Source organism: Saimiri boliviensis, chromosome 13, assembly GCF_048565385.1.
Source record: "Saimiri boliviensis isolate mSaiBol1 chromosome 13, mSaiBol1.pri, whole genome shotgun sequence".
NCBI lineage: Eukaryota > Metazoa > Chordata > Mammalia > Primates > Cebidae > Saimiri > Saimiri boliviensis.
In genome coordinates, this window is record NC_133461.1 from 15,892,051 (window position 1) to 15,919,466 (window position 27,416).

Here is a 27,416-nt window from a genome sequence, read left to right on the forward strand (position 1 = left end):
ACAATAAAAATTTCTTTGTGGTTGCCATCCCCCTAAGATATTTAAGCTCAGTCATGTCAAGAATATACCAAATGATAAGAAATCTGATACAAACAGGAGGTCTTGTCCTACTAGAGGTCATAGTAATAGCATTTTATTTATAATAATAGAAAATGCTTTACATGGACATACATTAATGTATTCTTAAGCTTAGCTCCATATGAGGAATCACTTTTTATTCCTCATTTGTGCAGGGTGGAGAGAGATGTGCTTTTTTCTTTCAATTTGTTTTTCCACATCTATTTAGAGCAACCAAAATCGGAAAACGGCTGCACAGGTTCTAAAATTCACTTCCTCTGTCCACTTTCTGTATTCTGCAACAGGTCTGATGACTATAACTTTTTAAACATGTCATTTATTTTTATTTTTATTTTAGTCTAAATGTCTCTTCAAAAACACCAGGGAAAAACATTTTTAGCTTCGCTAAGAAAACAAACATGTTTAAACAACACCCAGAATGTTCAGGTGGAGTTGATGTTTTGGCTTGTATGTTTTTTAACGGTGATCCTGGCAAAAAATATATGTTAGAAACAGACTTTTTCTTCATCTTAGGTGTGCCGGTTTCTTTGTGAAATAAAACACAGAGGAGAATTGATCACAACTTCTATATTGGAGCTAAACTTTTTGTGGTTGTGAAAGGTTATTTCAAGTGAAACAATATGATGTCTCTTTTTTCAGTTTTTAATTACTATTTATAGACATCCTGTGTAGAGCCCCTCATTGGGAATGCAGACTATGGTGCAGGTGAAGAAAAAGATGACGTAGAGGAGAATGAATGCTGAGCTGAGATCCGTTAGTCCACCTTGACGTTTCTGCCTTCATGACCTCATTGAATCCTTTACAATTTTCAGGTAGAATTAATCATTTAGGTGGGAATTCATTGTTTACCATTTTGATGCCTCCTCCCGGGGCAGGATTCTTGAATCCCCAAAGGCTCAAGTGGGAAAATAATCATATTCTGATGAAAAAGCCAGATCCATCTCACCAGTTCCTCAGGGCCAAGCAGCGTCAGGGTGCTTAGTGTCTGCATTGTTCTCGCTCAGTGGACAATTAAGTGAGAAATAATACTCACGAATGAGCAGATAGTAGCTGTGCAGCAAGTCAGTAAATGAATGAGAGAATGTGAAAAGTAATGACCAAGTGAAGTGCTCTATCCACATGTAGAAATTGTTCCTTGGGATTGCATTCATTCACTGGGTTTTTAAACTATTAATATGTAAGACCATAGTAAGCCCAACATGCTCTGAATTCTGGGAGTCAGAGTCATCCTGTGCCTTATGGGTAATTAGCCCAATTCCAGGACAGAGTTGAGATCTAACTCTGATATATAACAAATGTATTTGATATTCTATCTAATGTGTGTATGTACGTATGTATTAGAGATAAGGTCTCACTTTGTTGCCCAGGCTGGAGTGCAGTGTTGTGATCACATCTCACTACAGCCTCAAACTCCATCCTCCTGCCTCAGCCTTTTGAGTATCTGGGACTACAGGCCTGTGCCAGCACAACCAGCTAATTTTTTCTTTTAATTTTTTGTAGAGACAGGACTCACTGTGTTGCTTAGGCTAGTCTCAAACTCCAGGGCTCAAGGAATCCTCCAGCTTTGGCCTCCCAGAGTGCGGAAGTTATAGGCATGAGCACGTGCCTGGCCATATTTATTATTGTTATCTCTTATAGCTTGAAGCATATTTACCATATATGGACTAACTTTCTTTCAAAGTTTCATTTTACCAGTTGCATCACATGGCTGTTTTGTGAGTGCACTTAACTAGGCTCTATTATAACAAGACGTTATCAACCCGTTGGTTATTGTCGGTACATCCCTTCTCATTTCATGATTCTAAGTGCTTTGCCCTGGCAAGCCTTCTAAATGCTGCTGGCCCACCAGTTGCTAGGCCTTTTCTTTACATGTTATCTGAGTTGATCAGGATCACCTAACTTCCCTCACTCCAGCAGTGAATCAGGCTCATTGACACCATGCTAGTGGAATTGCAGGGTGGACACACTATGAGATGTATCAGCAGGCTATTAAAATCCTTTCATTTCCTAAAAGGTTAAAAGTCCAGATCTTAGACATCAAGGTTTTTTTTTTTTTTTTTTCTTAAATCCATTAACCTGGCGCAACAACTGAAACTTGAAAAGTATACTAGTAAACTCTGACCATTGTCAAATGATGGACACACATCACACACGGCTTATGAATACTTAAGCTAAGTGTGGTTTTTAGACATTTTAAAAGTTCACTTTGAATTCAGAATAGATAAAAGCATTAACTATGACAGAAAAATCTCACAGAAGCTCAATTTATACTATTTTATTCCCATTATTTCAAAAATAAATCATTCCTTTTCTAATCCACTCAAAAATATCTATTTACTAAGAATACCGAAGAAAACATTGGCTTCTACCTGATTCTAAGTTTTTGGAAGAAGACAATTGGTATAACTCTCTATCAGTGTCCAGCCAACTGTCGACAGTTACCCATGTGCGATCTGTAGCTCGTGAGCCCAGTGACCGTCTATGACAAGCCTGATTAATTTCATACCTGCTTTTCGAATTATCATTAGTACTTGTGTTTCCTTATGTGTGAAATAGAAGTACGAGTGAATGAAAGTTTTAATGAGTGCAAACGGCCCCAGAATTTGAGTATATATAAAGAGGAGATACAAGGAAAATATGCAGAAGGACAATGAAATGGGAGAACTGCAAAGTGGGACCAACTTACTGGTCACATACCAGAATATGACCTGCATCTCACAGTGTTCGCAGAGCAGTTTCCCTGACCTGGGGCTGGGTCTTTTCCCCGTAAGCACCAAAGATGGAAGAAAGGAAGCAAAATGTCATGTAGCTGAGCTTTGGAAGGTTTAAGTCAAGGTCATATAAAACACCTGAAACCAAAAGTGCAGCCCAGGTGTTCGTGTTGTGAGTTGCTCATTGAACACTGACTATGCACAAGGCAGCATTCCAAGCTCATTGCTCTATGATTGTAGCCCATTGAAAACCCAAGTTTCTAGATGCTTCGTTGTCTTCTTGGTGTTGCTTAGTTCAATGATTTATTAATTCATTAATATGAAATCTCACACCATGTGCCAGTCAGTGTTTTAAGCATGTTATATATAGCAGCACATTTTATCCTCACAAGAACCTATTGAGGTACACGATATCATTAGCCCTATTTTATAGATGAAAGAAATGGAGGCACTCAGCAGAGGCACTCAGCTGCGTGCCCAAGATCATGCAGTGGCAAGTGACTGAGCCGGGTTTAAACCCACGTGCGTGCTGCTAGTCGCCAAGTCCGGCTTCCTTCCATATACTGGTCACTGGTTACAGTCATAATATGGCTGTTGATCACATGAGTTTGGTTATTACAATTACAAGGAAAATACTGAAAAATGTGTAAAAGAACATTAAAGAATAATCTGTCTTCTTTTCAAGAGATAAGAATTTTAAATAGCATTAGAATTACGTTGATGATGGCCACGGCATCTACCCCGTAAAGAAAACGCAAAGCAGAAGAACTGTTCTGTCTGCGTTTACTTTAGAAAACAAGGCCTGGTTGTTTCTGACAGCCCCAAAGAAGCCCTCCGTGGAATCGATCAGGGAATAAGTGTCACCAGGGATGATCAAGCGCCTACCTGTGCCTGTAGTGCTGGGAAGCCCGTGTTAGTGTCTCAGAATCGAGGCTGGAGATACTTCGGGAGAATAAGCCAGAGCGTGGGAATCAGGCCTGTTTGTTCAGTGCTGTTAGGCCAATAAGCAGCTTTCATCAAATACAGTTAAGACCCCAAGATAGAGACTGATGGCCGCTGAGCCTGTAAATCCTCAGGACTTGGGTTGTTGCTATTTAGCTGTTGAGAGTGGCTCGCCCCTTTGGACTCCAGTCGGGAAAGTGCAATATCTCTAAATCCCACCCTCAAGTTACCTTTTCTGACAACATGCAGACTGCCTAAAAAGTCCTGGCATTCCAGGAGGACTTTATACTTCACAGAAGATGAGGGAATCTTTGGAAATTCAGGCTGCAGAGGCCAGATATACCAACAAACAGAGCAGTCTGCATTTCCCTCCAGTTGGAAACAGATCAGAAGCTTTAGGCATTGAAAAATGCTAGCTGCATAAAATTCTGAGTTTGAGCATCTTGTAGATGTCTGGCTGTGGATGTCAGCAATGGATGATGATAAGCCTGGTGTGACTCTCCGTGCAGACTCGTCAGTCCCCGTTAGAACTGCAGCTAGCAGAGAGTGACTTTGGAGACTGTGGATATGTGTCCTCCAGGGTTTCAATCCCCACCTCAGCATTTGGCTTGGGCAGTCAGTTCCAGCATTGACAGGTGGCAGCTGCTCATGGTCCAGGGGGACTTAGGAGATTTGTAGACATGGAGGTCTTGCTATGTTGCCCAGACTGGTCTCAAGCTCATGGGCTCAAGTGTCATGCACCATCACACCTGGCCCCAGTCCTGTTTTTAAATGTGCTCAGAGAAGGAATTTTAAACCTCCTTTGTCAGCCTTCACTTTGGCAAAATGATCCTTGGTACATTGGCAATGGATGAAGCAAACAGATGTGGGCACTTTTGACCCATCTCCAATAAGCCCCTCTGCCTTTAGGCAGAACCGTCGCCCATCCCAGCCCGATGACAACAGTTGTGTTTTTGCTGTTGTTTAGAGAAAGGGCCTCACTCTGTTGTCGAGGCTGGCATTCAGTGGCATGATCATAGGTCACTGCATCCACCAACTCATGAGCTCAAGTGATCCTCCCACCTCAGTCTCCCTAGTAGCTGGGATTACAGGTATGCACCACCACGTCTGGTTAATTCTTCATTTTTTGTAGATATAAAGGTCTTGCTATGTTGCCCAGGCTGGTCTCAAACTCTTGGGCTCAAGTGATCCTCCTGCCTCGGCCTCCCAAAGCACGGTGATGATAGGCATGACCCATTGTGCCTGGCTCCAGTCCTGTTTTTAAATGCACCCAGAGAAGGAATTCTAAATATCCTTTGTCAGCCTTTACTTTAGCAAAATGATCCTTGGTAGTGAGGCTTTTCCTATGACAAGAACAGAAATCTGACTTAGAAAGAAAAGTTATGTATTTAAAATGTCCTAGGAGGATAGACGGATGGCTGATGGATGTTGGATGGATAGAGAGAGGCAGATAAATGAATAGATAGATGAAAGAGAAAGAGAGGTAAATCGATGAGTGAAGGAGGGAGAGAAAGAGAGGAAGTGGGTGACTGGAAGAGACAGGCAACCCCCTAGCAACGAGACGTATTTATTATAGAATTATACACCAAAGGAGGCCTCTTAAAACCCATTCAAAACAGAAGCCTCCTTCCTTCATACTCCCATCACCTTCCCCACATCCCTCGATTCCAGCACCTTCTCATGTTGCAACATGAGAATTTGTTAGCTGTTGGTCTCCCTGGCTGGAGTGTGAGCCCATAGGCAGGGATTACAGATCATTCTGCTGTGTCGTCTCAGCCTCTGGCCCAGCGCCTCACACCTGGTCAGTGCCCCATGGAAGGAAGGACAGAAGGAAAGAAGGAGGGAGGTTCCGTCAACCAATGTGATAAGATGATAATGTCCCCTGTCAAGAACGCATCATTTCTAATGCTGCAATCATCAACGTTTTCCTAACCAAACTTAACCTGTGTGATACCCCATGTCCCCTCAGTAAGCTGTCACACTCCAAGTCAATACAGTGATAGCATCTGGCCAGTGTCGGGGGGTGTGTTAATGCTCACTACCATTTAACGCCATTCTAAGGGATACCAATTCATTATTGCACTATTTGTCTCTGAAATAATTTCCAAAAAAATGTATTTCACTAGGGGTTCCTTGTTAATATGTATACATTTTCCATGATCTGATCATGGTATTGTGTGGGCTTGGCCCCTGAGAGCTGGCGCGGTCAACTGCAGGGTTTCCTCCCAGCCAGGGACAGTGGGGTTTACGCCGGTATCCTCGTTGCCCAGTCAGGATCTGCGCGCGTTCCCCCTGCCCCGTCCGGCGTCCTGGAGCTCATCTCCTCTGGCCTGACTCCCCTACCTTACCTCCCCCAGTTCAAATCCTCTTGTCTTTCAAGCCCCTTTTCAAGGTTGGTCAAGTTTCTCCTCCACAGCGGGGCCTTCCCCCCGCTCTGGGAGCTGCCTCGTCTTTCTCCTTGGCACTTCCTGGCGCCACTCTTCCTCCTGCCAACCACCTCCCTCTGGGACATGGTACTGGGCAGTCTATAAATCCCTGGGTTTCCGCCAGGCCCACAGCCCCCCTCTGAGGAAGCCAGCCGGCAGCTCTTCCTCGTGCTAAGGGCCAGGCTTTGTGTCCCGTGGATCTGCAACCCTGGCCATAACTGCTATAGGATTAAGGACTCTTGTTTAACAAAATTACAGCGGACTTGCTTCAAGGCAGACGACACAGCTTTAAAGCAATCCGGCACAGTAATTCTGTCCATTTGGGGCATGTGATTTTCGACAATAAGTGTCTGGCTCAATGAGACCCTCCCTGGGAGCGAACTCTGTCTTTAACATTGTCATATAGCTTGTTATTCAGACGTCCCCTCGGGCTTAGATCTTTCTTTCCCCGCTTCTCGAGACCCTAATGTTCTTGAGGACAGAGTCTTGCTCAGTCTGTTTTTGTCTCCTGCTGGTATCGGGGCCCTTCACATTCAGTAAATGTTTGTTGCACTGGTGAATGTCAAACACCTCGGCCTGAGGCCTTCACTCCCAAGGAACCAATTTCTCCGTGACTCCTTTTCCGGCTGTGCAGCTTTTAGCCTGAGAGGTTTGGGATAGGAGCGGTCTCTCCGGGGTTCCTGATGAGTGTGGACGAGGCTGCTGAGCAGGGTATGGAAGCAGAAGCAGCCCTTGGTGGGGGCTGTGGTTGGAGGGATAAACACAGAAGATGCCTGCGGGCTCCCCAAGCCGGGAGGTCTGCAGCCAGGGGCCTGGAAGGTGGCGAACAATGAAGACAGAGCCAGAGCCATGAAAAGCGACAGCAGCAAGCCCAGAGAGAGGGACAGAGACCAACAGTCACACCCGATGATGTTCATCCAAACCAAGACACTTCCTCCCATGTTCGTCAGCCCTGAGCTCCTGTTTCCTCCCTTGAGTTGTGAACTCCTCCTGAGCAGTGATGGTGTTTATTCATCTTGGTATCCCCAGAGCCTTGCAGGGCACCACACAGGGCTGGCACGTGGTAGGCACCCAGTAATGGTTTCAGACCGGAATTGAATTAATAGAAATATTCTTCAATTAATTGGGTTAAGGATTTCACAGTCTCTCTTGAAATTCTACCTACAAGGCTACCAAGGTTTCCATCACCTTGAACACTGAAGTTCACACCTGCAATCTAACTGTGCTTTCTCGCCACGGCTTAAGTCCATTTCTTCTCCAGTGGTTTTAAATGCATGGAATGATTTTTCAGCCATTCAGGAAGAAGGAATGCTGTGTATAAAGCCTGGATTCAATAAAACCAGATTTTTAAAAAACAGCTCTTAGCATCTTCTACTACAGACACTGGTCTGGGCAGGGCTTTTTATTTTATTGAATCCAGCTGAAGAGCTTGACTACATTAATAATGGGCTTCATTTCCAACCACTGCCTCCCAGTCTTTCCTCCTAAAAGCCTCATGGTACTTAAGCAACTGCTAACACAGGAATAATTGTCAGTGGCATCACTTCCTGCCAGGATGTGACTGCCAGGATGAGGTTTTCTTCTCGTACCTAATCTGGAGTTCTCAGGCATACCATGTGTGGGGCTGCCAGATCATATTTAAAATTTGTAAGCAAATCTAATGGCAGCTGTGATTTGAGTTGTATGGGGTTTATGTTGAGAAAGTCGGATTTGGGAAGATTGTCTTGACTATGTAGTGACGTTTTTCTGGAGCAAGCCTACCTGAAGATTGCCCACAGGTTCAAATCTGTTATTTCAACAGAGCGTGAAAGGGTGGTACCATATCACAGGGTCCCGAGGGCAGACTGGAAGATTTTCCTCCATACGTCTCGAAGAAAACTCTATTTATTTCGCTCCAATACCACCATACTTCTTTTTGAAGTTTCCCTGGAAGAAGACGTCTCACCATCAGTTTTCTTTACACTGGACTTGAGTGATGATGGATTTAGTACACATAACTGTGACAGGGTGTCCATGTGGAAGATAAGCTCCTCTTTGCTTCAGTGAAAAAGGCCCTATAAAAGCACATATCCGTTCACAGGAATAGCACAGCCACTAAGAGCACAGACTCTGAAGCCAGATTGCCTGAGTTCGAGTCCAGTTTAGCCACCATGTGACTTTGGACAACTGCCCTCCTATACTTTGATCTCCTCATATGTGAAGTGGGGATAATAATAGTGCCTACTTTTTTGGGTCAGTGGGAAGTTTAAGATGAATGGATACTTGTTAAGTGCTTAGATCAATGCTTGTACATAGTGCTATACAAATGACTATTATTGTGTGTGGTTTTTTTTTTTTCATTTTGTTGAATATCCAATACATTATTCCTCTCCACATAATGTCCTACTAGGATAAAAAGTAAAGTTTCTCTTTCAGGCAACATGCCATCAAATTTAACAGAGGGCCAAAAGTTTAGCAAGACCTTGCCTATTACACCTTTTTGGCAGTAATAATATAGTATTTCTTACATTCAGAAGGTTGCTTTATCTGTTGCTGTAGGGCTAGGCACTGTGGGGCCAATAGAGTGAAATAGGTGATACCCCTCCCAAAAGAACTTGCAATCAAATGATATTGGAAAAAGGAAGAAGTGATATATTAGGCAACAATACAAAACGGAAGAGCAGATGTGATGAACTATTGGAGAAGATTAGAGATGTAGACATTAGTGACAGCTCGAATGGTTGGGTGAGGAAGGAAGGTTTACAGGTGGGATGAGCTGAGCTGGAAGAATGGGTTAAGATTTGGGTCATGAAGGTAAGAGTGCTCCCAGAAGGTGAATATATGGAGAGTGGTAAAGCAGCGTGGCAAGGCATGGTGACTCACACCTGTAATCCCAGCACTTGGGGAGGTCAAGGTGGACCAATGGCTTGGACCCAGGAGTTGTCAAGACCAGCCTGGGCAACATAGACAGATGCCATCTCTACAAAAGTTAGCTGAACATAGTGGCACACGCCTATAGTCCCAGATACTCAGGAGGCTGAGGCAAGAGGATCGCTTGAGCCTGGGAATTCCAGGCTGCAGTGAGCTATGATTGCCACTGCACTGCAGCCTAAGTGACAGAGCAAAACTGTCTCAATTTAAAAGAAGGCAGGAAGGCAGGAAGGCAGGAAGGAGGGAAGGAGGGCAAGAGGGAAGAAGGAAGGGAAGGAGGGAGGGAGGGACAGAGGGAGGAAAGGAAGAAAGGAGAGAAGGAAGGAAGGGAGAGTTTGGGGGTTTGGTAGGGTGAAGACATGGAAATGAAGGCTCTGGTAGACACCCCTCTTTGGAGGGGCAGTGAGGATGCTGCCCTGGGGGTTACCAAGGGTAAATTATGGGAAGAACATAGATGGTGCTAGAAAATAAGATGACAGAGGCTGGATGACGAAGGTCTTCACAAAGCAGGCAAATGAGTTCATATTTGGTTTAATAGAAAATAGGAAGTGAGAAAGAGGTAAGAAACACGATCTAGAATGCTGGCCAGCTGTGTCACCCGCGTGCCTGCCTGCAACAGTAGTGTCCCCGAGCTGGGCCTGACACCATTCTTTGGTGATGGAGGAATAAAGGCCAGTTGAAGAAACAAAAACATGTTCATACATGTGAGTTACCAAGACAAACCACAGCAGATTCCAGGAATGCGTTTCTGATTGAGCAATGAAGACATGTTGGTGGGATTTTGGTTGGGGTGGGTATGGGTGTGATCACTGCTTCACGGGGTCTAAATTTCTACTGGCTCAGAAAAAGAACTTCGAGCAGTTTTTTGTTTATATGGGTCATTATCGTCTTCCATTTCTGTGGGGTTTTCTCAGAGCTTCTTGATGGTCTGCTAATACTAAAATAAATGTATTAGGCCTTTTGCGTGTCTCCTCTTTTCTGTCACTGGGCGATGGCCTTTGCTTCCCCTAACGGACATGTTCCAGGTTTGAGTGCGGAGTGGGCAGTCCCTGGCTGCTCACGTCTGACCTTGTTCCCTCCCTGTGTAGCAAAGGGAAATCAACAGCACGTGGGAGGGGGAATCTGTGTTCTAAGAACTACTTTGGTTTACACATCTATAGATAACACTCAACCAGCACTGCAGGTCACATGGGCCAGCTGGTGAGCCTGAGGATGAGTCACTTTTAAATTACTCATAAAGAAAGAAACATGTTTCTGAAAGCCAAAGTGGTTGGCTTACACATGGAGGTGAGAGAGAAAGCAGGCAGCGTCATAAAGCGCTCAGATCTCCTGTGACAGCTGACGCGGTGTGTAGTGCGTCAGGTGGGAAGATGGGGCCCTGTGTCCTGAACAGTGTGTCTGGAGGTGAGGCTCTCTGTTGATGGGAACCCCTGTGCTGGGGGTTGGGGGTGTTTAGGAATACGTTTCCATCTAGCTGGTCTTTCTCTTACAGTCCCAGTAGCTAGATGGCAATGCATTTCTCTTACAATCTCACTTTGTAAATGGCCCTAGGACCCTTGATTCACTTTCAGTAACACAGGCTAGTGGTGAACACCAAGCCACCTGAGCCTGAAATATGGAGAAGTATGTCAGTCCAACAGAAGGTCAGATGGGGAGGGGCAGGGAGCTTTCAGAACGCCTTGGAGTCCAAGAGCCTCAGCTGCGCCTTGAAGGTCTCCATTGATTGCAAAGGAGAAGGAATTCTGTCCCAAGCGAGATGGAAAGATTATCTAAGCAAAAAGAAAGCATCAGGGACAGAGGCTGCAACTTCATTTCATTGGTTGAGTCTAAATTTTTTTCACAGGAAAAAATATACAGAAGACAAGAGAGCAATCACCAAGGAAGCCCAAGGCACTGCTTACTAAATTGGTCCAAGGGGGGGATTTCACCAAATGCAAATGAACAAAGAACAATACATGTGACTCAAAATATCCGTTATGCTCTTAATACTTACGAGAGGGCGTGAGGCAGGGAGGTGACCTTTTCAAGGGTTGAAAGCTGTCAACTTTTCAACCACATTGTTTTGATTGCTAGGAGATTGAAGGCAGGATCACCTCAGGGTACCATTGTGGAAAAGTGTTTTTTAAAAAAACTAAAAACTCCTTCCTGCATAATATTTTGGGACATTTTAAATTTTGTTTTTGCCTTGAAGACAAACAATTCTGGTGTCTGAGACATATTGCAACCTTTTATGAGAAATGAATGCCCAGAAGTCTGCAGCTGCTGGGCTCCTGTTCCAGTACCCACTGTACCTGTACCCACTCCGCAGGCCTTCCCCCTCTGGTCCCTCTCCGGCAGAAGGGATGGTGAGGAGTTTACGACCCCTGGAGCAGGGGTACCCTTACCCCCACCCCAAAGGAATTGATGTGGCCACGTTTTTCTCCCAGCACCGCTCCCCCATCCCTTTGACAGGTCCTTAGACCAACAGAGTGCCCAAATGGAGACATCTTCCCCTCCTCCTGAATGTGCCACCCTAGGGCAGACATTCCCTGAAGGGCTCCTCTGAAATTTGGGAAACAGGAAATGCTAAGAAAATCTCTAATTTGCTGGTCATGTGAACTCTCAGTGTTGCAATAGAATTTTGGAAGAGGGGACTCTGCCCTGTGGTTGAGCCTTCCTAGTCAGAGAGCATTTGCTCCTATGAGAATATGGTGGATTTGACTATTCAGCCTCAACTTCCCTCTTTCTAAACGTGTAAACTCTGAAGCCTAAAGAACAAAACCAGAAAAGAAACCCACTTGGTCTTAGTTGCATATCTAAGTGCTGCTGAGAGGGGCCCATGTGTCTGTCCCTAAAAAGCCCCTTTGGCATTCCATAACAGGACCCAACCCGTAGGCTTGTCTGTGCAGGCTCACGCACCATCTTCGAAACCTTTACTACCTGTATTTGTAGCAGATGATTAATGATTAGGCTTTCTTCCCACACATTTGGCTCTGATCATCTCCACTCAGAAACATTCAGATGCAAATAATTTAAAAGCGAAGTGGCCTCCCAGGGCTCTTTCTGGGAGGATGGAAATACTGCACATCTTGATAGGGGAGTGAGTTCCGGGGGTGGATGCCTTTGTCAATATTCGTAAAACTGTACATATGATATATTCATTTTGTTGTACGTCAGTGACAGTGAAAACTCTTAAGATAATGAAGCGGGCTGAGTTTGGAAACCAGAAAAAGTAGACCCAATGCAAACGGCCCCACTTAAGACGATTCACTTTGGCCAGCAGAAACTAAGAGACGCGTCTGCGTGGGCAGTCCCCACAGTGCGGGAAAATCTTTGCAAGGTGAGCAGATTCAGCTCCCCTCGTGCAGACTTCAGCTGATTCTGCACATTCATCTGTATTTTGTAGGTGTTTTTGGTGTCTTTTGTGTCCATTTCTGTTTGGCTCATTTCCCTATTCAATTGGATTTTGACTTCTATTTCCTGCCTACAACGCCCCCCACAATACCTAATATCCCAAGCCTGTAAAAAGTGAATGCCTAATAAATGTCCACTCGCTCGCTGAGATGGAGTGCTTCCCCTCTCTCTGGAACATTCTATCAAAATTAGCCAGTGCATTTGGCCTTAAGTGCATTTGTAAAAATGGAAAGTAAAAGGAGACACGTTCTTACTTGTACTGATTTGGAGAAAATTCCCAGTTATCTCTGCCTCTAAAAAATCCATTCAGAACTTTTACTTTGGAAAAATTGCTTTTGCCTAACAGGACAAATAAAACATGGACTCCAGATGCAGGGACATCCAGGGGCTAGTGAGAATACAGAGTGAATGTCGACGCCTTCGTGGGGGCCACGGTGCCCTTCCTCTCTCTCTTTCCCCCTTTTTGACGCAAACCAGAAGAGCGGTGTGGAAATTCCTGCAGGTTGCGCTGTGTGGGTTTGCACGTTTGTAGATGGAGTTTCATGCTGTTTCTCACTAGTCAGTCTTTTTGTCGTCATCTCATCTTGAAACTAGAGAGGAAGGGAATGGAAGGGCAAATTGCTAATATCAGAGGCTTCTGGAAATTCCCCTTTTATGGTACATGAGTCTTTAAGAATAGTTCTCTTTCAGTTGTGTTTTTGTGATTTTGGTGACGCTCAGGGTGCCCAGCCCTGCCTCTCGTTAGACCCCAGTGTCCTACAGCAGCTCTCTAGGGCATGGGCTGGAGGCAGTGGGATGGAGGGGAGCATGAATTGCACTGCTTTGGAAAAACAGCCCAATAGAGATCCTTTTTTAAAAGCAGATCACCTGAGCAGAAATCTATACTCACATGATTTCAAACAATTAACTTACCTAGCATCTCTTATAAACTGATAAATCTCGCATGAATTAATGACTCACCAGTGCCTAAACGGTGGGCAGACGGGCAGTGCTATCAATTTCTATTGGCATTTTGTGTGTCGTTAGATACTCAGTTCCAGTAACAGCCTGGCTTCATTGAAGGTTAAAGGAAGAAGCTTTTTACCCCACATGGTTTCAGGCGATACTTTATTGAAGATGACTTAGACCTTGGCTTCTGGGGCTAGAACAGGCTTGTGTCCACTGCGTAGACAGGGCCAGCACAGCTTCCAGGGGGTTCTCTGGAGGAAGGGGCCCCAGGAAGGAGGCAGATCTTTCTCCTCACTGGCTGGCAGGCTGCCTGGGGGTCTTGGAGGGGCGAGTGCAACTGATAGCTGGTGTGGAGGAGAGCGTGTGACAGCCAGTCCCAAGGCCAGGCTATGAGGGACTATGCTAATTAGTGAAGTCCCTGCTAGGGCCGGGTCACTTGGCCACCTGACAAAGAGTATCTGGTTATTTCTGCCTTGGCGGAAGGAGAAGGTGCATGAATATTACTCATGAATACACCTCAAGGTACCACTAGGTTAGACAGCAAAATACCTTCTCCATCCACTCCCCTATTCCTCTCTCCCCAAACGCGCTTTCAGTCTGCCCCTCCAGCTTGGGAATCCAGGAGGGTCTTCCTATGTGGGGGTGGGGTGCCCCTAAGGAGAGTAGTACCCCCCGAGCCTCTGTGGTACAGCCTGTGACCTTCCTCAATCAAATGAATCCCCGGGTTCCAGGCCAGGTGAGTGTAGATGGACTTGGAGCTTTTCTTATGAAATGTCTTGAGTTTCTTTTTCCTGCTACGCTGAACTCTGTATATGTTTGTTTTTGTTCTAATTTTGGCTTAAGAAAAAAAAAAAAAGAAGAAGAAAAGAAAAGAAAAAGAATGTTTGGGTACAGTGTAAAAGTTTTCTCAGATCCAGATTGGAAACTCCCTCATCACTTTGAAACCAGACAGGTGCTGAGCGGTATTTGTTTCTCTGTCAATAAACAGCATGTCCTTGGCCTAGACATAAACTCCCGCAGTAGCAGGGGTGCACGTGGGCCTATTTGAATGTTTAGGAAGGACTGAGAGGCCCTGAATTAGGAGGAAGGCCTGCTTCTCTCCCCTTCTTTTTTGATCTTCTGATAGAGACTACATAGTGTTCTCTTCATGGTATTTTGATGGCATATGGTGTATAAACACAGGTGTGGTCTTTACACGGCGCACTGCCTTACAATTATAATAAGTGAGAGGAGATAAAGCCAGCTGGAGTTTAAGGTTAATGCTGAAAACAGCGAATGCTAATTTTCACTGAAAACAATGTCACAGAGCAAGGCGTAGGTGCCCCTTTTCAACTGCCACGTGCCTGGTGCTGGGAACAGCCCCAGGTGAAGGGTTTCCATGAAATAAGCCCTCTCCTGAGGTACAGAAATACTTAATGACGCATCCTCTGGGGACCCCCTTTGGGACCACCCTCCTGGGTGGCATGTCCCAAATCCTTGTTTGGATGGGAAGGGAGCATTCCGTGACTTTACTTGGAACGAGGTACCGTGATGATGTCTGGTCCTGTTTTCAGTGCTCACAGGCAGTTCACTTCTCTGGGACTCAGTGTCCTTGATTTTAAAATAAGGGACTTCGACTGTATTCCTTCAGTTTCTTGCCTTCTAGTTTTTTAGACAAAGGCTCAGCCCGGAAGCCTAACCCCAAATGCATACTTAATTCCTTGGGAAAAAAAAATATTTGTCAGATCCACAATTAACTTAATTGTTTATTTGTGCAAAGGCTTTCTTGTTTAGCCCCGGGACGTGCTGTGGAAATTTGAAAGAGAGTGACCCCAGATTCATGTTCACATGAGTCTCTGCGGTGGCTACTCACCAGCCAGCTCCTGGGAGAGAAAATGGAGAAGAAAATGAGGGCAGAAGAGAGCAAGCCGGGCGCGATGGCTCACGCCTGTAATCCCAGCACTTTGGGAGGCTGAGGTGTTGCGGATCACCTGAGGTCAGGAGTTCAAGACCAGCCTGACCAATATGGTGAAACCCCATCTTAAAAAAAAAAAAAAAAAAAAAAACGGAGAGCAAATTCTCCAGGGTTTACGCCCCCGCCGGTGAGCCGCCTCCTGGCAAGCGTTTCTACCTGGATCCCTGGCTGCCCGGGAAATGGGGGAGGTGAGTGTGGAGTCCCCTTGACCCTTATCAAGTCCGTGGGGTTGCAGTTACTGAGCAGAGCAAGAGGTAGCTCCTCCTCCCCCCACATCTGGACTTGGGAGGAGATTCCTTGACTTCTGAAAGGAGCTTCTGTTTCTGTTTATGTAAACATCAGGTGGCCGGGGAAGGCGGACGCCAGCGTGGGACACTCTGGCAGTGCTCAGATGAGGGCGAGATTGGAGGGGCCCGCACAGGTGCTGGGCATTTCGGTAGCACGTCACGAGAATCTAAGGCAGTGGTTCTCCATGGGGGTGACTTGGCCTCCCTGGGGACATCTGGCAAGGTCTGGAGCTGGAGACATTTCTGGTGGTCACACTAGACTGGGGTTTCCACTGGCATGTCGTGGGCAGAGGCCAGAGAAGCCGCTAAACATCCTGAGTGCACAGGGCAGCCTGCCCTCCCCACAACCGCGAATATCTGACCCAAAATGTCAGTGGATCTAAGTTCTAAAGCCTGCTAATAGTTTGTAAGTTGAAAGCACTAGACTGACACAAACGGAAAAGTTATTTGCAGTTTATTCTCCTAAGGGACAGTAGGCTACCACTCCCTTCCCTGCTATTGCCAGGTGAGACTTTTGTGTTAGCTCTTGCTCTCTCTCTGACCGCCCACCCGCCCCCACACCGATGCCCTCCAAGCCTGTTTTGTTTTGTTTTGTTTTGTTTTTTTGTATTTTTGCTTCTCAGCAAGCCTCAGGCATATTAACTGGGGCACTGAGGACTAAAATGGTCTCTGGTCTTGAGAAATTCTCTCAAGCAAGAAAAAGAACAAGAGTCCCAAGAACACCAAGTGCCCCTCACCTTGGTCACACCAATGGTCCACAGTGGCCTGCGGAGGTGGGAGGGTCCTGGGAGACCGAGGATGCGCCTCTGACCTCCAAGGAGAACCTGAGTGAGGACCCCAGGAAGGGAGAGCGTGTGACAAGTATTCGGGAAAGAAAGGAGGAGCGGGTTCAAGGTGACCCTGAGCTTGGGACAAGATCTGCAGGGCCTGCAATTGGCAGAGTGGCTGGCATCTGGCCAAGCAGCCCTCCTCTCTTCTCCCTCCACCACCTACTCCTGGTCGCCCGGTTGATGGTTCCTCTCAGCCTCTTCTCACCGGCTTGCTCTTCCATCCATCTCAGCCAACAGCCCTACTCTTCCCTCCCATGCCAACTGGGGGCAGCAGAGAGCAGCAGAATTGCCTAAAGCCAACAACCCCACTCTCTCACTGTACCTGCCCCTCACTCCGGGGTCCCTGTGGCCTCCACCCCAGCAGCTGGATCCTCCCAGACCCTCCTTTTCCCACCAAGCTCACCCCCAACTAAGGGTCCTCCCGACTCGATGCACAGCGCGCCCCACACCCACCCGACGTCAATCACGTCCTGTCTCATTACTCATCCGATGCTGTTGACTTGCAGAACAGTTTCTCACCTTTTCAAATGAGGATGTGTTGCCTCCTCAAGTGGACTGTCCCAGGGCTACACCTGCTGTGGCCCTGCTGTCCCGAGCCTTTCCCAGAATCTCATGTTCAGCTCGGTTTTGTTGATTGATTGGGGATGAAGGATGCTGCCATTTGCTACCTGTGCCCACTCTGTGCCAACCTCCACTGGATATTTGCCACCGTGAGCCTGTGTCGGTCTCACCCAGCCTTTGTGGTTGATGCTGTAGCATTCTCTTATTTTTATAGATGAATAAACTCAGAGATATTAGATATCTTGGCCAAGGTGAAGCTGTGAAGACTTGAGAACATAACAACGTTCTAGTCCCCTCACCCCCCCGGGTGTTGCCGTCCCAGTGCCAGAAGGTCCTGAGGTTCTTTTGAGATGTGTCATGAATCCATCTTCCTTGAGCATAATGCGATCTTTATGGACCTCTTTAAATAGTTTTAATTTCCATGTGTTTATTCATTCATTCTACAAACATGTACACAGCTTTTACAAGGTGCCAGGCACTATCAGAACCAGGAAAACAGAGGTGAAGAAAATGTAGCCAGTGCCCCCAAGGAGGAGAGAGACAGGTGGCAGCGACTTCACTGGAGAGCCTTGAGGGGGCAGAATAAGGGCGTGATGGGGCGGTGGGGACTTGGTGGAGAAAGGCTTCACAGAGGAGGTGGCATTTGACCTGAGTGTGGAGAGGTGTGCAAAAGGCAAAGCAGCATCCCAGCCTGAGGATGCATGTGAGCTGGGGTCTGCAGAGGAACGAGGCTGCAGCTGATGCTTCCAGTAATCACGCGGAGTTCAAGGCAAGCGGTGGGTGTGTGAAGAGGGGAGGTTGGAGGTATGAGTCAGGGCCAGCTTGCCCTGGAGATGACAGGAGCCACTCAGGGCGTTTGGATAAGAGAGAGGGACACAACTGCCTTGTGGGTCTAGCAGACCCCCTGGGAATACTCCAGAGGGAAGCTCAAGGGGCAAGATGAGAAAGATCCGTTTGGAGCTTCTTGACACTGTCTGGGTAAACCATGCAGTGGGGTGAACAGAGGTGGCCTCAGTGGGACCGGAAAGGGGAGACATCCTAAGAGACTTCTGTAAGGTGGGGGTGACAGTGATGGTGTGTCCATGGGAGGAGTTGAGGGTCACTCCGGTTCTTCTGCTAGGTTGTAAGTTGAGGGCAGTCAAGGGGACTGATTGGACCCTCAGAGGCAGATTTGGCAGAGGCTTCCTCAGCGCTGTGCTGGATTTGATGGGCTTCATGGATATGCAGATCTGTTTGGTTGCAAACTAGGTTTTGGGGCTCATAAGAAAGTCAAGAGTCATCTGACTAAAGGCCCCACGATAAGATTATAGCTGAGTCTTTTCTATACCATTAAGGCTTCATGAACCTCCCCAACAGTCACATTCAGGCCTGTCCTTCCCAGTTATTATTGTCTTCTAGAAACCTACTTTGTCCTATTTCAGCTGCCCCTCCTTTGGACCCACCACCGGCTTTTTTGAGTAGCCAGGTCTGTACAGAGAATTCTGGATGGAGCATTCTAGGCGGGGACCTCAGGGCTTAGGACATCCAGTGTTCTTGCTGTTGGGCAGGAAATCCTGCCTTGATGAGTTTCAGTATTTGCTGGCCTCTCTGCCCTGACGTTTTCAAGAAATCACTTCAGCTCACTCTAGAACTCTACTTCCAGGCCCGTAGCTGATAGTATACTAAGTATTGAGTTTAGTTTGAATTTTTTTCTTTAAGAACTTACCTTGACTAATGATGTTAGAAAAGAAGATCCTAAAACTAAAAATTACAGACTGAAAAAAAGAGCTTTACTGGCTTCAAAGGTTTTATACAACTCTGTTCATATATACCTCTCCTCCTTGTAAATCAAGAAGAGACCTAGGAAAGAAAAATTGCGATCTTGGCCAGTTCCGTGAAAACGTGAACGAGGAATGAGAGGGAGTCATGAGTGAATCCCGGTCCCCGTGCGGCCAGGCGCTTCACAGAAGTCATTTCATCCTCCTGGCCACCCCACAACTATGGCCTTTTATTTTCTCAGTTTTATGAATCACAAATGTAGGCTCAGAGAGGGTTAAAGAACTCATCTAACATGCGTTAGATTTAAGCATTGCAGAGAAGGAGAGGAAAACCGATATCTTGTTCAACTCATTGACGCAGCTAGTGATTTGCAGATTTGAGTTTCAGGCTTGGATCTGTCTGATTCTAACTTTTGTGCTCTTTCTTCTCCATGGCTACGAGCATGGGTGAGATGAGAGCATTCTGAAGAGGGTGAAAAGTGAGAGGCAGAGGCAAAGCCTGAGTCAAATCGTTTCTCAGTTGAGAGAGAGCAGGCAGGCAGTGGATATTCGTGCAAGCAAGTTGGATGCCGTCAGAAATCAGAGCTGAAGTTATGTGGGTTATACTTGCCTCTTGTAGTCTCTGCAGAAGGAGCCATCCTCAGGTAGGTGGAAAATACAAATATTGAAGAAATGGTGAAGCATTATCACTGGATCAATCCAGCATCCTGCTGTCATGGGTGGTGTACAATTTCACCCAACCCAAGTCATTACATCTTCCAGGAGAAAAGGAGCCTGTAGTAGGCAACTGAGGACAGGCACATGATGAGTTACTGCTTTGCCTCCTGGGAATGCTTGGCCCTTTCTTCTTCAGTGCAAGAAGATTTGGGAGCAGCACTCTACACGTATGTTGGGTGTTTGGCTTTGTACACAAATGTTAGAAAATTATAGATTTGGTCATTGTTATGTCTGTTTGCCCTCACTGGACTTGACTTAGGAATGGTTCTTTAAAGTGTCAGGCATTTTAGAGTAAGTTTGGGGAAGGTGTTTACAAATTACCTTTTTTTTAAAAAAAAAAAAAAACCCTTTCTTAAAAGAGAGATGTTTTTAAATTTTCAAATACCTAGAATTGGGCAAACGAGGTGTTGCCAAGTAGTGCCTCTGTGGAGCAAATAATGACCACATCAAAACACCAGCCCCAAGGAGGCAGGCTCCGATTCTGCTCCCAGAGCAGCAGGCTGGTGTGGTGTCAAATGCATGTTTCTAAAGAACTCAAACATTGTTTTCTTTTAGTGAGATAAACAAACGCCTTGATGTCTATTTATGACTCGTTGTTAGTGAGCCTCTTGGAAGTCATACAAAGCAGTAAGAACATGAAGATGTTTGCAGGTTGGCTGTCAGTAAAGCCCCTCTGTTTTGATCGGAGTCTCAGATCCCCAACTTCATCCCCTACTTGAAGTTCTGAGACTATTTCTCTGATTGTCATCCAAAACTGTCCTGCCAACTGCTGCAGATTAAATATGTAGGGAGCAGCTACTATTTGCTTCTTCCCTCCTGTGAAGGAGCCTGGCCATGAGAATTAGCCAATGAGCCCATTTAACTCTGTTTTCTAGGTCATTTATCCAAGGGCTCAGTGCACCACGGAAAACCTTCATCTGACAGAAATCCCGTGTTTGGGGGGCATTTGGTTTCAACTTGCTCTTGTTTGAACATTTATATTTATAATAGTGCTCATCTCTAAGGGACTCACATCACATTAAGAGCTTTATCTTAGGCTGCCAAGGAAACTAGCATGTACCCGCATGACTGAGAACTACGAGAAATTGGGTTGGGCCTACAGAAATTTAATAAGCTCTGATTTTCTTTCAATTATCTTTTCCATGAGATTTTGTTTTGAAACCCACAAAGCCAGGCTAAGCCATTAGCATTCCGTATGTACACATTTCCCCCCCCTCCAGCATGTGCTGTCCCCTCCTCCCCTCGCCCCCAGCCCCTAATCTGTTATCACGCCTCTTACTGGAGGGAACTGGCCCTTTTCTGAACCCTCATGAGCACCCCTTCTGCCACCAGGACATTCTTGCTTATATCGCTTGCTCCTGACCTCATAGAGGGAGAGGAATGGTTGCTTTTTTGTCTTGAATCCACCCCAGGGTTTAGGTCATGCCAGTCATGTTACAGATGCCCAGTAATTTCTGCTGGGTTCAGATGTCAGTCAGTTACCAGGTAGATTGGTGTTGGGGGAGGTAGCCTGGCCATAGGCAAAAAAGTAGCTTAGGGTCACCACAGTCAGTGTGGAGAAGGGAATTTTGGGGGGAAATTTGGACAGATGAATTTGACCCATCTATGAGGCTAATTTATAGAAAAAGCACAAGAAGGGGAAACATTTCTTTCAGTAATTAGAGATGAAAGAGAAGCAGGGAATGGCCCTAATTGCATTATGGAAGAGAAGACCAAGACGACTTGAGAAGTCATTTGTTGAAGGTACAGAGAGAACTCAGTGTGAAAAGAGGCCCATTTTCCTTCTCGGTGGAGACACGGCTTAGTAAACTGTGAGGAGTGTTGCCGCTCATGCTAGGAAAATGTGACAGCAGCGGCCAGTGGAAGTCGGAGACCCCATACTACTTCTCACCCTCAAACCTGATAACTCATTCTTAAGCATCAAACCTTATAGTCCAGTCTTTCCGGACATTTCTCTGCCAGAAGGTCTCCAGAACGTGTTAACTAAGCTTCAGCTTTTGGGGAATTCATATTTAAATCTCCTTCTTTTTTTCCACGTGGAGACTGCTAGAATATCAGACTGAAACAGCTCACGAGAAGGCTGAGCAGAGTCTAGTTCTAGAACTTGTGGCAGGCTCGTGAGGCACAGAAAATACACAGAGGCGACGGTTTCACAGAGGAAGGGGAATGTCACTCCAGAGAAAACTGGAGGGAGCCACGAAAACGTGGAGACAAAGTGGAGAATGGCAACCTCAGACGCAGAGGGCAAGAGAAACAAGAGAAGACGTGCATAGCAATCAAAGAAGAAAAACCTTCACTCTGCCCGCTGGGCAGAAAAGTGACTTTTCTGCTTCTCTTTGAGCCTTCGTGGGCCCACAAGTGTTGAAGGTAGGAGCAGAATTCATTCACTGGAGTCCACTCTTCAGCTGGGTGTTGCTGAAGAAGAGGAGGGAAACCTTAGCCATCGTGCCCCCAGATCACTTTCTTTCTTTCATTTTCAGGCTGACCCAAGCAAAAGGAGGGGAAAATTGCATCTGGACAAGGGAAACTTCTCTCCCTGTACCTAAAAGCCTCATATCAGACCAGACATGGTGACTCACGCCTGTAATCCCAAGCGGTTTGGGAGGCCAAGCCAGACAGATCACTTGAGGTCGGGAGTTTGAGGCCAGCCTGGCCAACATGGTGAAACCTCCTCTTTACAAAAAAATACAAAAATTAGCCAGACGTGGTGGTGTAATACCAGCCACTCGGGAAGACTGAGGCAGGAGAATTGCTTGAATCCAGGAGGCAGAAGGTGCAGTGAGCCGAGATCGCACCACTGCACTCCAGCATTGGTGACTGAGAGAGGGAGACTCTGTCTCTAAATAAATAAATAAATAAGAGCCTCATGTCAGGAGGACCCTTTCTGTAGAGAGCCATATGGTTAAGCACTGTGCTTGTTCCAAGCAAAAACTAGAGCAAAGGCTAGAAATCAATATTATTAGTGACACCTCCTCTCTTCTTCACTGTAAATCCTCTGCCAGTCTCTCATAACAGTGTTATTTTTCATGCCTGAAATGAAAACTGGCGATTCCATCAAGCAAAGGGTTTGAAAGGAAGGCTGTGTTGTTGTGTGATTATTTGGACTCTCCCTGTAAGTATGTCAATGGTTCCAGCTTCCCCTCACATGGGTTGAGTGTAGCAGAATGACATCTCTCTGGGCGAGGGAAACAAGAGACAGAACAAGTCAAAGTCAACAAGTCAGAGTTACAACTTATACCAATGGCCCCATGCCGGGGTGGGTCTGTGGCCTGTTAGGAACCGGGCTGCAAAGCGGAGGTGAGTGGCTGGCCAGCATCACTGCCCGAGCTCCACCTCCTGTCAGATCAGCAGCGACAACAGATTTTCCTAAGAGCGCAAACCCTGCTGCAAACTGTGCACACGAGGGATCTAGGTTTCACACTCCTTGTGGGAACCAAAAGCTTGAAGATCTGTGTTGGAACAGTTTCATCCCAAAATGATCCCCCACCCAGTTCATGGAAAAATTGTCCTCCACAAAACACATCCCTGGTGCCAAAAAGGTTGTGGACCTCAGACATAAATGAGCTTTTCTCATAATGTAAACATTATCAAAGAGACAGAGGTGTTAGCATGAGCACGTGGCTGCTCCATTCACACTTACGACTTCGTGGCTCTGGGAAGGCTCGTTTAGCTGGGAGTTGTAGCTACATTTAGGGAGGCCACGTGATTGGAAAGGCAGGATATTTTATGTCAGAATTCTGGGTTTGAGTTCTGGTTTCATCCTTGATTAACTAGGTGTCCTTGCAAAAGTTAAGTATTTTGGTCATCTGTAAAAGAGGGGTGACAACAGTGATAACCTCTCTGTGGGTTGTTGGGAGGGCCACACCAGATGATATATATGGAAGCGCGTCGCACGCATATTTGGTTTTGTTTGTAATCGATACCTCTATAGTAATGAGAGCGAGAAGGGGATTGTTTCATCCTCAGGGTTTGTTCACTGTTTTTGTTTAACAACCTTTTTTTTAAATCCTACTATGTTCCAGGCAGCAGGCCAGAGGCCAGGGAGGTTCGCTGCCACTTCGCGGTATCTCATTGCATCATTGAGAGGTTTAGTCCCGATCCAGCACCAAGCGATCATGTTTGGCCTTTAAAAATAAAGATGAAAGTCCAAAAGTCCAAGAGCCAGAAAGATTAAGGATTGAGCTAATTTTTAAAATAACAAATGTTTTCTTATATTCTCTTCTCATTTATGTGGTGCTGGTAATTTTTTAAATTAGATTTTCCTCTGGGCATTTTATATTAAAAATGATACAGTTCTCCGTCCCTCGTAATTGCATTTCTTTTGATTTTCTTTTATTATGACTTGCATATCACTGACACTTTTTTCCTGGAATGTTAAAAGTATAGATCATCTGGGTTAAAAGGAAAAAATACTGACTTAATAAAAATGGAAAAGCGACAGAGAGAGAAAATGGATATTCTTATTTTTTTTGGTTCCAAACAAGGCAGAGTCCTCATTCCTCGTTCTTCACACATGCCAAGTTTGATGTCATGGATCCGAACCAGTTCTGAGTTATCTGAAATGGGTGGCGGGGAGAGCACAGTTCAACAGTCTTCTGAAGCTTGAAAAACAAATTTGTCACAGTCTGATAACCCAAAAATGACTGATAGATTTTCTCTGTATTTTCCAAGCAGGGAGGGGTCGGGCATGAGAAGGAAACATTCTGAGAAAAGACTTAAATGTGGAAACTTTTGGTTCAAGAGGGTGTTCTGGGAGATACAAGACATATCTCCTGGGGGCGTCCAATGGGAATAACACGGTCATCTTGAGTAATGTATGGTTCTGTTGCCTGAGAATAGGGATGAAAACCATAAACTCCTTTGCTTGGGGTATTAACTTATCATCAAAAGTCACCATAAATAATGGATATTGTTTATGTCTGAGAAGTAGGACACATCCAGAGAAGACATCCCTTAATTTTTCATAAAATCGTCTCAGTGCTATTAGAATATGGCTTTCATGCCATTTGAGCTGTCTGAATATCTATTGGGTAGATTCTTAAGGAGAAAAGGTTGGGACTTTAGAAACCCTGCCTGAGATTCTAATGTCTGGTGCCGTGAAGGTTTTGGCTTGTGTTTCTTTTGATGTCTAGAATATCAAGAACATTCCTAGCTTCTATATGACGGCAGGTCACGTCCGGGCTTCTTCTAGTAAAACCCCCTATAGGATTCAAGCCTCTCTTTGCACCAGTAATAAACGTGATGGCACATTGTGACTTTGAATGCAAGCCAGCAGGGCTGCAGGCACCTGTTTCTCCCAGTGCCCCAACTGTATCAGACCCTTTGCATCCTCCCTGCTTTTCATGCACAAACATAAAACAGAGTCCCAGAATCTAAAAGTGATGTCACTTGAGGGTTGCCAAGGGCCTTTAGAGGACCATGGGGTGTCTCTTCCTGTTACAGATGAGGCTCTCACAGCATGGAGAGGTGAATGCCTGGAGCACAAGTGGAGGAGCTGAGGAAGGGGTGTCGACACTCAGACCCCACAGCTTGCCATTGTGTGGCTTGTGATAGAACCGAGCACATCAGAGCAGACCCGCTTATCCGGTTATAAATCTAGGATAGCCTGATGAGCTTCAGAGCCAGGGGCTGAGCTCTGCTGGGACTCCTCCCTCCAAAGGATTCATTCCATTGCCAAACATTAACATCTTGGAATTCTTGCTTTCTTGCCGAAACATATTGTAGACATGATGGCAGTGAAATTATCTCCATTTTTTGCATTTAAAATTACCCTCAATAAAATCACCTTTTTCAAGTGGTATACCAAGTTAGTAAAACATACCTGTTTGAATCTGTAATCCATCAACCGTGAACTTATGCCTGGTTATCAAAAATTTCTTAAAACCCACCAGGCATGTGTGTGGAATAACCCTAATACTTTTCTCACAGTTTCCTGGGGTGTTTCAGTAGGTTAGGATTACCTCCCAAGACATTTAAACGATGTTTCAGGTTCAAACGGAAATGAAAAACACATAAAATTGTAAGACTTAAGAATTCCAGGAATTTGGCAGAGGTGAAAACACACAAAAGATAAAATGCAGACATTTTTATTCTGCTCATTTATCCAGCACAAATCCCTCTTCAGTTGTCCCATAACCACAGTGCCAGCATTTAAGTCCGCAAGGGTTAAAGGAGGTTTGTAGAGCAAGCCTCTGGCTGACTTCAGCGCGGATCGCAGGCCTGGAGTCCTGTCAGACTTCCACGGTCAAACGGTGACCTCAGTGCTTCAAGTTACCTTGCTCCATTTCTTGTGGGGCTCAGGGGCAGCACCCATTTCCCCATCGGTGTCCACCACCAAGGTCCTTCCTCCAGGAGGCGGGCTGGAAGGTCCCTCGCAGCTATGGCCAAGCCCTGGCTGTGGCTGGAGAAGTCTCACTTGTTCCACGTGGCCAACACTTCTTTCTCTCTTTTTTATTTTTATTTTTATTTTTATTTTTTTTTGAGACGGAGTTTCACTCTCATTACCCAGGCTGGAGTGCAATGGCGCTACCTCGGCTCACCGCAACCTCCGCCTCCTGGGTTCAGGCAATTCTCCTGCCTCAGTCTCCTGAGTAGCTGGGATTACAGGCACGCGCCACCATGCCCAGCTGATTTTCTGTATTTTTAGTAGAGACGGGGTTGCATCATGTTGGCGAGGATGGTCTCGATCTCTTGACCTCGTGATCCACCCGCCTCGGCCTCCCAAAGTGCTGGGATTACAGGCGTGAGCCACCGCGCCCGGCCCAACACTTACTTCTTTACGTATCTGTGGGAGTGGGGAATCCGTGTCTTCCAGGAAACTCGGGCTCTGAGCTTTCTGTCCTAGAATACAACAGGCAAATGGAGAACGGGTTGGGGGATCGGAGCTGAGGAATGAACTTCAGCTGATAAAATGCAAGACAGGAGGGGAACGGGAAAGCAAAGGACAAAGTGAAAGAGAAAAAAATAAAGGGACTTTTGGCGGGGAGAAGGGATTTGGGAGACAGGACAGGCATGCTGTCTGAGCGACGGCAAAGGCAGGGGAGCCAGGTTTGGGGGCTCTCAGGGGACCTCGGCCAGGTCCAGCGGTTTTTTGTCTCCCACCAACTCCATGCTGTTGGGCATCCTGTGTGCAGAGGACAGAGCTGAGCTTATAGCCAGTGTGTGTGGTGATTCGGTGATCCTGCCTTTTTGTTTGTTCATTTTTAGTTCAGTGTTTTAGAGAGGTTGCACTGAACACATTCCCTCTCAGCATGCAACAGCCGAAGTGCTAAAAGGAAGTATTTGGCTTGTTGGGCATAACTGCAGCAATCACAGACTTGCCTTGCAAACTTCTGGCCTTCCAGTAACACAGCAAACACGGAAGGATTCCATACTTGGTGCGCGTACATAGGTTCTCGTGAAACACTTGGTGAGTAGGTTCCTAGGAATTTGAAGGTCTCTGCCTTTGTTAAATTATGAAAATTCTAAAAATTTAAGTGAGTAGAGAAAAGCGTTCCCAGTCATAGGAGGAGAAAGACCGTGCAAGGGGCAGGTATCAGGGCAGTGGGGCTAATGGCCCCGGGCAGCCCCGTGCCATCCCCCGGCTCTCTTCTTAGAGGCTTGTGCTCTGTCTGCGCAGTGAGAGCTGCTCTTCATGCATGCGGCAGACACAGCCACTTCTGATCCAGCAAGAATAACTGAGCTGATCCCTTGAAAGCTTCAAAATCCAGTTGCCACTGTGGAAGCTCTGGGGCCACCCATTTTAATATTCTAAACAGGCCTCACGTTGGATTTGTTTTGGTGACTCAAGGAAATTTTATTCTTTCACATTCTAGAATTCCCTGTGAAGCAGCCCTGTAAATAGGAGGGCTTTTCCTGAATAATATGGAAAGTATTTCTCTTTGGGGATTCGAGTCTATATCA

The 27,416-nt window shown here is 46.0% G+C and overlaps 1 protein-coding gene across 1 annotated transcript in view; it reads left to right on the forward strand.

Moving 5' to 3' along the window:
• BCL2 (BCL2 apoptosis regulator) overlaps positions 1-27,416 on the forward strand; it is a 197,414-nt gene that overhangs the window by 147,515 nt on the left and 22,483 nt on the right. The window lies entirely within an intron of this gene.